General features: G+C 48.1%; 1 long non-coding RNA gene across 1 annotated transcript; it reads right to left on the bottom strand.

Moving 5' to 3' along the window:
- Nucleotides 1-3,519: 3,519 nt before the first annotated feature.
- LOC106697085 lies at nt 3,520-8,606 on the bottom strand. The gene is made up of 3 exons (XR_002829125.1): nt 8,246-8,606; nt 7,955-8,034; nt 3,520-4,300 (listed from the first exon to the last, which is right to left on the bottom strand). It is a non-coding gene; the product is annotated as an uncharacterized LOC106697085 (long non-coding RNA).
- Between the last annotated feature and the right edge of the window lie 287 nt (nt 8,607-8,893).

The raw sequence follows: 8,893 nt of genomic DNA, 5'->3' as shown, positions 1-8,893 counted from the left end.
TGGCAGGGGAGGTATGAAAGCAGAAGCTGCACCTCCTGCCCTCCTGGGGTTGGGTTTGGCAGAATCTGTGCATGGGATGATATTCTCCTCCAAGTCTGAAACTCTAAGTAAAGGAGATTACGCAGAGCAAGAGAAGGGAGGGTGGAACAAAACAGGGCCCAAGGCAAGAAAGGAGACGCCACAATAGCAGCTGCAGAAACAGCAGCTCAAGATGGAAACATGCCCTTATTTGTGGGGAACTTGTTTCAGCAAATGAGAGACAGTGATGATGCTCAGGCTGTCTCCTGAAATGAAAACCATCTGGAAAAAAATACCAAATTGAACAGGACCAATTCCCCTCCCCTCCCCCCTCCCCCACCACACACACTTAATGAACTAAGCCAAATTTTGTTGCCCATCCTGATTTATCTGTTTAGAAAGAAGCTCTGTATTCCCATGAGTCAGGCCGCCTATCTGTCCAGATGAGAGCTCAAAACCACAGAGAAGTCACACATCTGAGGCTTTTTGATAAAATGATGTTTATTGTGAAATATATCAGCTATACCCAGAATGGACTAAATGTACCAATACATTTTATATAATAAACATTAACTTAACACCCAAATATTCACCTTAAGAACTAGAACCTTAGAATCCTTCTGTGTGTCCCTGGGGGTAACCACTGTTCCAAATTTCAGGTTAATTTTTCCCTTGCTTTTCCTTTAAACCATCCACATATATATCCCTAAGTGATATATTGTTTCATTTCGATTGTGACTTTAAAGATAACTGGACTCATAGTGCACACATCTCTCTGTGACTTTTTTCTTTCACTAAACATCCACTTGATCAAGTTTGTTATACTTACTATTAAATCTTTTAAGTGCTTTCTTTTTTTCAATCTACTTGATTTATGTTATTACTAGTGACCTGGTGCATGGATTCGTGAATATTGAAAGGAAATCAATTAGAAGGTGGCCAGCGGGACGGGACTGGGTGAGATGGGCCAAACATGCCCTGGAGCCAACCTCCTGTGATCCCTCCCCAGGCAGCCACATCTGGGGCAGCACCGTGATTCGAAGGGTGTCTGTGGAGTGAGTGGGGTCCCTCCAGCAGGTGGGGGTCCCTCGGCCTGGTCTGCAGAGATCGGGCTGAAACCGGCTCTCCGACATCCCCCGAGGGGTCCCGGATTGCGTGAGGGCAGTTCTCAGGTGACGCACCCAGAATCGGGCTCCCTCCTTTCTGGTTCTGGGGTGCATCACCCAAGAACAGCCGCTGCCAAGTCACTGCAGCTCAGCAGCTCCTGTGTTGAGCATCTTCCCCCTGGTGGTCATTGCATGTCATAGCTACCGGTCAGACAGTTGGGCGGTTGGGCGGTCGGGCGGTCACTTAGCCTTTTATATATATCGATGAGCAATAATGTTAACTGTCCCATTATAACAGACTTTCATATTTCCTTTTATGTATGTCAACTATTGCTTTAAATATTTTAGACTATGTTATTAATGTGTAAAGATGAGAATTTTTCTATCTTCTTGGTGAATGAACTGTTTTTTATTCTTCATTGACCCTCTATCTCTAGTAACACTTTTGGCCTTAAAGTCAATTTTTTTCTGACCTCAATATGACCTTCCCATTTTTCTTTTTCATTAGCCTAGAATATATTTTCCATCCTTTGACTTTTTTTATTGATTGATTTTTTTTTTTGAGAAAGAGAAACATCAAGTTGTTCTTACACTTATTTATGCATTCATTGGTTGATTCTTGTATATGCCTTGACTGTGATCGAACCCGCAACCTTGGTGTATGGGGACCATGCTCTAACCAACTGAGTTACTTGGCCAGGGCATCATCCTTTGACTTTCTATCTCTGTGTCCTTATGGTTTTTTGTGTGTCCCTTGTAAATAGCATATGGTTGAATTTTATTTTAATGACTTTATCTTTTATTTTTTTACATGAACTTAATTTTTTAAAATAATTCTTTATTGTTGAAAGTATTACATATGTCCCCCACTGACCCCCTCCAGCCCACCCCCGCTCCCTGCCCCAGGCCTTCAGCACCCGGTGTCCATGGGTTATGCATATATGCATACAAGGTCTTTGGTTGATTTCCTCCCACCCACCAACCCTCCCCCGTCTTCCCTCTGAGATCCCGCACTCTGTTCTATGCTTCCATGTCTCTGGATCCACTCCATTCGTCAGTTTATTTTGTTACTTAGATTCCACATATGAGTGGGATCATGTGATACTTGTCTTTCTCTGACTGACTTATTTCACTTAGCATGATATTCTCCAGGTCCCTCCATGCTGTCTCAAAGGGTATGAGATTCTTCTTTTTTACTGCTGCACAGTATTTCATGGTATAATGTACCACAGCTTTTTTACCTACTCATCTACCGATGGGCACTGGGGCTGTTTCCAGATCTTAGCTATTGTAAATTGTGCTGCTGTGAACACAGGGGTGCATATGTTCTTTCTGATTGGTGTTTCGTGTTTCTTAGGATATATTCCTAGAAGTGGGGTCACTGGGTCAAATGGCAGTTCCATATTTAATTTTTTTAGGAAACTCCATACTGTTTTCCATAATGATTGCACCAGTTTGCATTCACACCGGCAGTGTCCTAGGGTTCCCTTTTCTCCACATCCCTGCCAGCACTTGTCATTTGTTGATTTGTTGATGGTAGCCATTTTGACAGGTGTGAGGTGATATACCTCATTGTTGTTTTAATTTGCATCTCTCTGACGATCAGTGACTTTGAGCATTTTTTCATATGTCTTTTGGCCTTCTGTATGTCCTCTTTGGAGAAGTATCTATTTAGGTTCTTTGCCCATTTTTAAATTGGATTGTTTATCTTCCTTTTGTTGAGTTGTATGAGTTCCTTATATATTTTGGATATTAACCCTTTATCAGATGTATCATTGCTAAATATGTTCTTCTCCCATGCAGTGGGCTTCCTTTTCATTTTGTTGATGGTTTCTTTTGCTGTGCAGAAGCTTTTTATTTTGATATAGTCCCATTTGTTTATTTTCTCCTTAGTTTCCTTTGCCTTAGAAGCTGTATCTGTAAACATATTGCTACAAGATACGTCTGAGAATTTGCTGCCTATGGTTTCTTCTATGACTTTACCTTTTATCTTTATCTTTTAGAGAGTTTAGTCCATTTATATTTTAGTGATCAATTTGGATTTATTAACATCTTATAATGTTTTCTTATTGGACCTCCTTTTCTGCTTTTTTTCTCCCCTACTTTTCTTGTCTTCTTTTGATCTGTACATTGATTAAATATTACTGCAATAATCCTGAATAACAGACAATGCCAAAGTCTCAGAGGATTATTAAAAAAAAGCTTTTCTTCCATGGCTGGTTGCTCAGTGGTTAGAACATTGGCCCCTGGATCAAAGGGTCTCGAGTTCGAGTTCCAGTCAAAGGCATGTACCTGGGTTGCAGGTTTGATCCCTGCCAAGGTCAGGGCTCATGTGGGAGGCAACCAATTGATGTGTGTGTCTCTCACGTTGATGTTTCTCTCTCTCGTTCTCTCTCTCTCCCTTCTCTCTCTCTTCCTCCCTCCCTCCACTCTCTCAAAAAATCAATGGAAAAAATATCCTTGGATGAGGATTAACAACAACAAAATGTATTTCTCATTCTCAGATCTGAGGCTACAGCTCTGCCCGATCTTTTTGTTATTCCATATTGTGGGTATAGTCTAAGACTATTCTCCTTGGACCAGGCTGAAGCAGCGAGGGTTTCTGGGGCAGGTGGCAGAGGCAGAAGCACATGAGACAAAGCCACATTATTCGAGGACATTTAAAGGCCTGTGTTAACAGCTACTCACCTTCCATTGGCTAAAACACGCAGTCAAGCTCAACAACAATGAAGTGGGGAACTAAACTCCTCTCAGGGGAAGGTGGGAAGACAGAGTGAATATTTTCTGAACAATAACACATCCACCGAGAGTAATTGAGATTTTTTTAGGGCTTTTATCTCTTTTTTTCATTTTATTTTCCCACCTCACTCCCATTTGTTTCAGTTATATATTATATGCCTATTCTTTTAGCCATTATGCTACTTATTTTAACATGCGCACTTAATAAACCCTAAAGTTAATTTATTTCCTCCTCCTGACAAATATTAGGACCCCTGAACTCCTTAATTTAAATCACTCTCCTTCCAATTTACATGCAATTTTGGACTAGCATTTTAGTACTAAGCTGTGTCCCCCATACACAAATAATTATTTGTCCGATTCTTTAAATACACCTTCAGGGGTAGGGCTGCTTGAGCAAATGGTCTGTCGACATCTCTATGCTTCAGGATCTTCATCTATAAAACAGAAATAAAAACACCAGCTCAGAGGACCAAGTGGAATAATGTAAAAATGCTTAGCAAATAATGACGTTTATGAAAGTGCTTAGTAAACAGTGTTACTGCTACTTGTCACCATGCGGTGACACCCTGGCTCCAGGCACCATTTCCAGGTATTCCCATGGAACTTACGTTTCTGTGGCCGGGAAATGTTCTAGGAGCTCTCTGAGCTGACTCACCTGCTCTTGTTGGTGATTTAATAAACGTTTATTGAACATGGATCAGGAGTTGGACCCAGAGAGCTGCTTGGTGGCAGGAACATCAGAGCTGAACTAAAGAGACAATCCAGGCCTCAAAGGAGAAGTCAAAGCAGAGATCTGCCCACAGCTGGTCCTGAGCCAGAAAAACTAAGAGAATTACCCATCTACCCCGACTACCAAGGTGGGGCTGAAAGAGCAGCCTGTCCTCCCAGACAATGCCACGCCCTGGAGCCCGTCCATCCAGCCCACACAGGAGCTGCTGGGGAGTAGCCAGGGGAGGGGAGGGGAGCACAGGGTCACAGAAGCCAAGTGGAGAAGGTACTTCCAGGAGGAGAGAGGTCAGTTGTGTCAAGTGCTACTGGACGTCCAGTACGACGCAGCCTGAGAACGGCCCTCTGGATTAGGCATGCCCTCTCATTTCATGCTCATACATCCCCCTGGAGGTGGGCCTGAGGGGCAGGTGTCTTGCCGAAGATCACGCAAGTGGGAAGTGCTGGAGGCAGGATTTAAACACCTCCAGCTGAGGATTTAAATACTAGGCTCTGTCAGATGACTCTGGGTTGGTCTGTCCTAGGAGGACATCCAAGCCCCTAGGGCCTAGCAGTCATAGCAGACATTTCCTACTTACTACCTAACAAGCTCAGTCCTAAGGGCTTGGCCCATGTGGATGCTTGTTCTTCACAAGAGTTCTAGAACATTCTATAAGGTGACAGACTGGGTGGGGTGAGGACATTGCCTTTTGAGGAGAGGTCTCAGCATCCTGCCACATACCCATTTCACAGCTGAGGAAACTGAGGCTTAGGAAGTATAGTAACTTGCCCAACATCACCCAGAAAGCCAATGGCAGAGTTGGGACTTGAACCCAGGCAGTCTGACTCCAGAACCTGCCTTCATTACCCTGAGCCAGAAAACTCCTTTTGGTTTGGCCTTCCTGGCTTAAAATCTTCTTAAATGGCAGAAATTCAGCTCCTGCCTGCCTTAACCTGTCCAGTTCTGAAGGTTTGGGCCCCACTCTGAACTGCCCAGGTGCTGGATGGAGAAGGGGAAGGTGTCGGAGATGGGAAAGACATTGCACTTGTCTGAACAAATCTTTGAGGCTGTTTGCTGATCTGAGTGGGCAAGGGCCAGGGGTTTAGACTCCCCTCCCCCACCTACCTTGACCGAGCACACTGGTGTTGATCTGTTGGGTTCATTTGCCCTCCTGGTAAGGTTTCATTTGAAGCAAGGGTTGCTGAGGCAGGAAAAAAAAAAAAAGGTTTGAAAACCAATGGCCTCAAATTCATTGGTTTTGAAACTCAAATGTGGTCAGGATACTTGTTAACTTACTCATGAGACGGGACCTGGTTATCAGCTGTATAAGGGGCCCCAGGAGATTCTGGGGCTCTGGTTGGAGACTCAAGTGGGGAGCATAACCTCCTTTATAATACACCTTGTAGCTGGGGACCCCTGGGTTCTGCTGGGCTTCCCCTCCTGGCCCTGCCTGCCAATACCCATCTCTGAACCCCTTTCTCAGCTGCACCCGCACCTTGCAGCCCTGGGGTGGAGGGTGCCCCTTAAAAGCACCCCCCCACACACCTCTGGCCAACCTGGCCCTGAGCACCTGAGAATGCTCCTCATTAGAGATTGGAAAGCTGGCCTCACTGCCTTCCAGACCTACCAGGGGCCGAGAGAAGTTGAAACAACAGCCCTGCCTGCCTTCCAGCAATCCATCATTATCCCTTCCCTCCCCGGATCCCACCACCAGGTGATTCCATTGTTAATTAAAATCCTGCCGCCTTTAATAACACAGCTCATAATTGCTGTTTTCATCAGCCCTGGATTGGCTGTGCAGGCGTTGGGGGGACCCAGGGTTTTGTTCCTGGGCTTGGCTGTGAGAACGCTCTCCAGCTACATAGTCACCCACTCTCCCTCAGCCAGGAGTCCTCCATGGGCCTCAACACTGGGGCAAGAGGGGCCAACGTCCGCTGCCCTGGGGGCCATTCCAGCACCCCCTCCATTCTCCAGGGAAGGAGGCCAGCTCTCCAGTCCCCAGAGACAGGACTCCAAGGTGCAGCTCCTGGCAACACAGCAGGGAGACTGCTGGCTCCTGCACACACCAGTGCGCACACGCTGACTCCGTCTACAGGTGCTCATGCTTTTCCCATCCACACCTCCTTTGTGCTCCCCACGCCCGAGCCCCCGCCATGCAAGTGAGGAAGCTGGAGACCAGAGGGGAGGGAGGATTTCCTCAGGCCACCCGGCCGGCAGGCAGCAGAGCTGGGAGGCCCCCAGTCCACACCCACTTTCCTCAGCCATACTCCCTGCCCTTTGACCTGCACAAAATGTTCCCCTTTCTTACTCTCAGCCTCCCCTCCTCCCTCACTCCCTCACACTCCCACCCCTCCCTGGGGCCCTGCAGATGCCACTAGAAAAGATGGGGGTGCGGGTGGGGGATGGATCGAGGGGAAGAGGAAAAATGGAAAGGGAACAGGAGGACCACAGCTAGAGGTCACAAAGGTCAAAGGTTGGGGGCCCTGTGGCCACAGTGGAGCTAGGACAGCTGAGTTTGGCTCTGCCCTAATGACCCACTGCAGTGGACACTCTGCTGCCCCTCCCAAAGTCTCCTTAAAATCTGAAGAATTATCCCCAACTGCTGGTGATGGGAAGGTGATGGGATTACCCTCTTCTGAAGAGAGCCCTCCCACCCGAGGCCTCAAGGCTGGCCCTTTCCTGGGGCAGCCTGTGTTTGTGAGTGATGGGTGCGGGGCTGCAAAGACCCAGCTCCAGCTCTGAGGTCTGGTTGTAGCGCTCCCTCTCCCTCTGCTGCTGTCCCTCTCTCCCAGGTGCTGATTCTGAGAGCACCCCCATTAAACTCCTGCACACAATCTCCACCCAGAGTCTACCTGCAGGGACCTAACCTTCTCTTTGGGATTCCTGGTCCTGCTCCCTTCACCCTGCCCACCTCCCACTCACGCCTCCCCCAGGATCTCCAGACCCTCCACCCATGGCCAATTACCCAAGCCCGGCTCATGCTGCTGGCTCCTCTGCTCCTTCAGGACAGAGGCCATGGACAGAGTGCTCCAGCTATGAGTAACCTCAGGGACCTGCAGCCAAAAGGACCCCCTCTGTGCCTTTTATGCTTCTCAGGTCACAGTGTCATCCCCATTTTGAGGAAGAAGGAACTGGAAGAGCTGTCAGCTGCCCCAGTTTGCAGAGCTGGGAAATGCCAGAGATGAGCTCGACCTGTCTGCTTCTCACAGCTCATAGCCCGCCTCCACAAGCGCCTTCGCCACTGCTGCTTTGTGAGAACATCAGTTCCTTAACCACCAGTCCTCACTGGCGCCTCGGAGGGAGAGTCATCTATACAGGGGCCTGGTTTCATTCATTCATTCATTCATTCATTCATTTGACAAATATGTTTTGAGTACCTTACCCTGTACCAGGCATTGTGCTTGGTGGTGGGGACACCTCAGTGAAGAAGTGGACAAGTCCTTGTCCACATAGAGTTATATTCTATGGAGGAACGCACGCAATAAACAAGATAAATAAGTACAATAAATATATCATAGGCTAGACGGTGGTACAAGTTAAGGCGAGAAAGGGAACGTGAAATGTCTGAGGTGGGGCAGAGGGTGAAAGTCAAGACAAGGTGACTAGGGAAGATCCCACCGGGAAGGTGACTTTCGAGTACTGGGTGCAGGGCCCAGCCGTGAACGAAGCTCACCTGGTAGGAGCCTTCTCCTGGGCTCTAGGTGAGCAAGAAAGCTCCTGCAGGCAGAGTGCACTGCGGCGGCTCCAGCCCGCCTCCCTGTCTGCTGTCCCTGCAGGGCAGCCAGCAGGGCACAGCCGCACCCAGGCCTCCCGGGGCTCCAGCCAATGCACCCAACTCCAAATTCTGCCCAGGCCCAGCTCTCCATTCTGGGTGGCCTCCCTGACACTCAGGACTTAATGAAGAAATGCCTGTGGGCTCCTTGCAAAGACTACTGTATCGTATGTCAGCAGGGCACCCTGAGGTCCCAGATGAAATGAATCACTAACCCAGAAATGTCGTATGTTTCCCAAGCAGAGTAAGTGGGCCCCGGCTACTCAGCTTCAAGCAGACACCCCAACCTCTGTGGGAATGTGCCTGGCACTGTCATCCTGGGCGGGGTGCCTAGGAGCCCCGGAGCGAGTCAGCACATTCTGCAAATCTGATTAGCTAGTTTCCATGTCTTCATCTCCGTCAGGCGCCCAGTGACCAGGCCCAGTGCCAGCCCAGAGCCCTGCGGCCAGCCACTGGAAACCTTTAGCGAAGCTGCGCTGGCCACCCTCTCTGATTGCTAACAAGCCTTCTTTCTGAGGGATCAGGGACGAACACCACGCTCTACCCCCT

The sequence above is a fragment of the Myotis lucifugus genome, unplaced genomic scaffold (genome assembly GCF_000147115.1).
Source record: "Myotis lucifugus unplaced genomic scaffold, Myoluc2.0 scaffold_45, whole genome shotgun sequence".
NCBI lineage: Eukaryota > Metazoa > Chordata > Mammalia > Chiroptera > Vespertilionidae > Myotis > Myotis lucifugus.
This window is presented reverse-complemented; position numbering and strand designations above follow the sequence as displayed.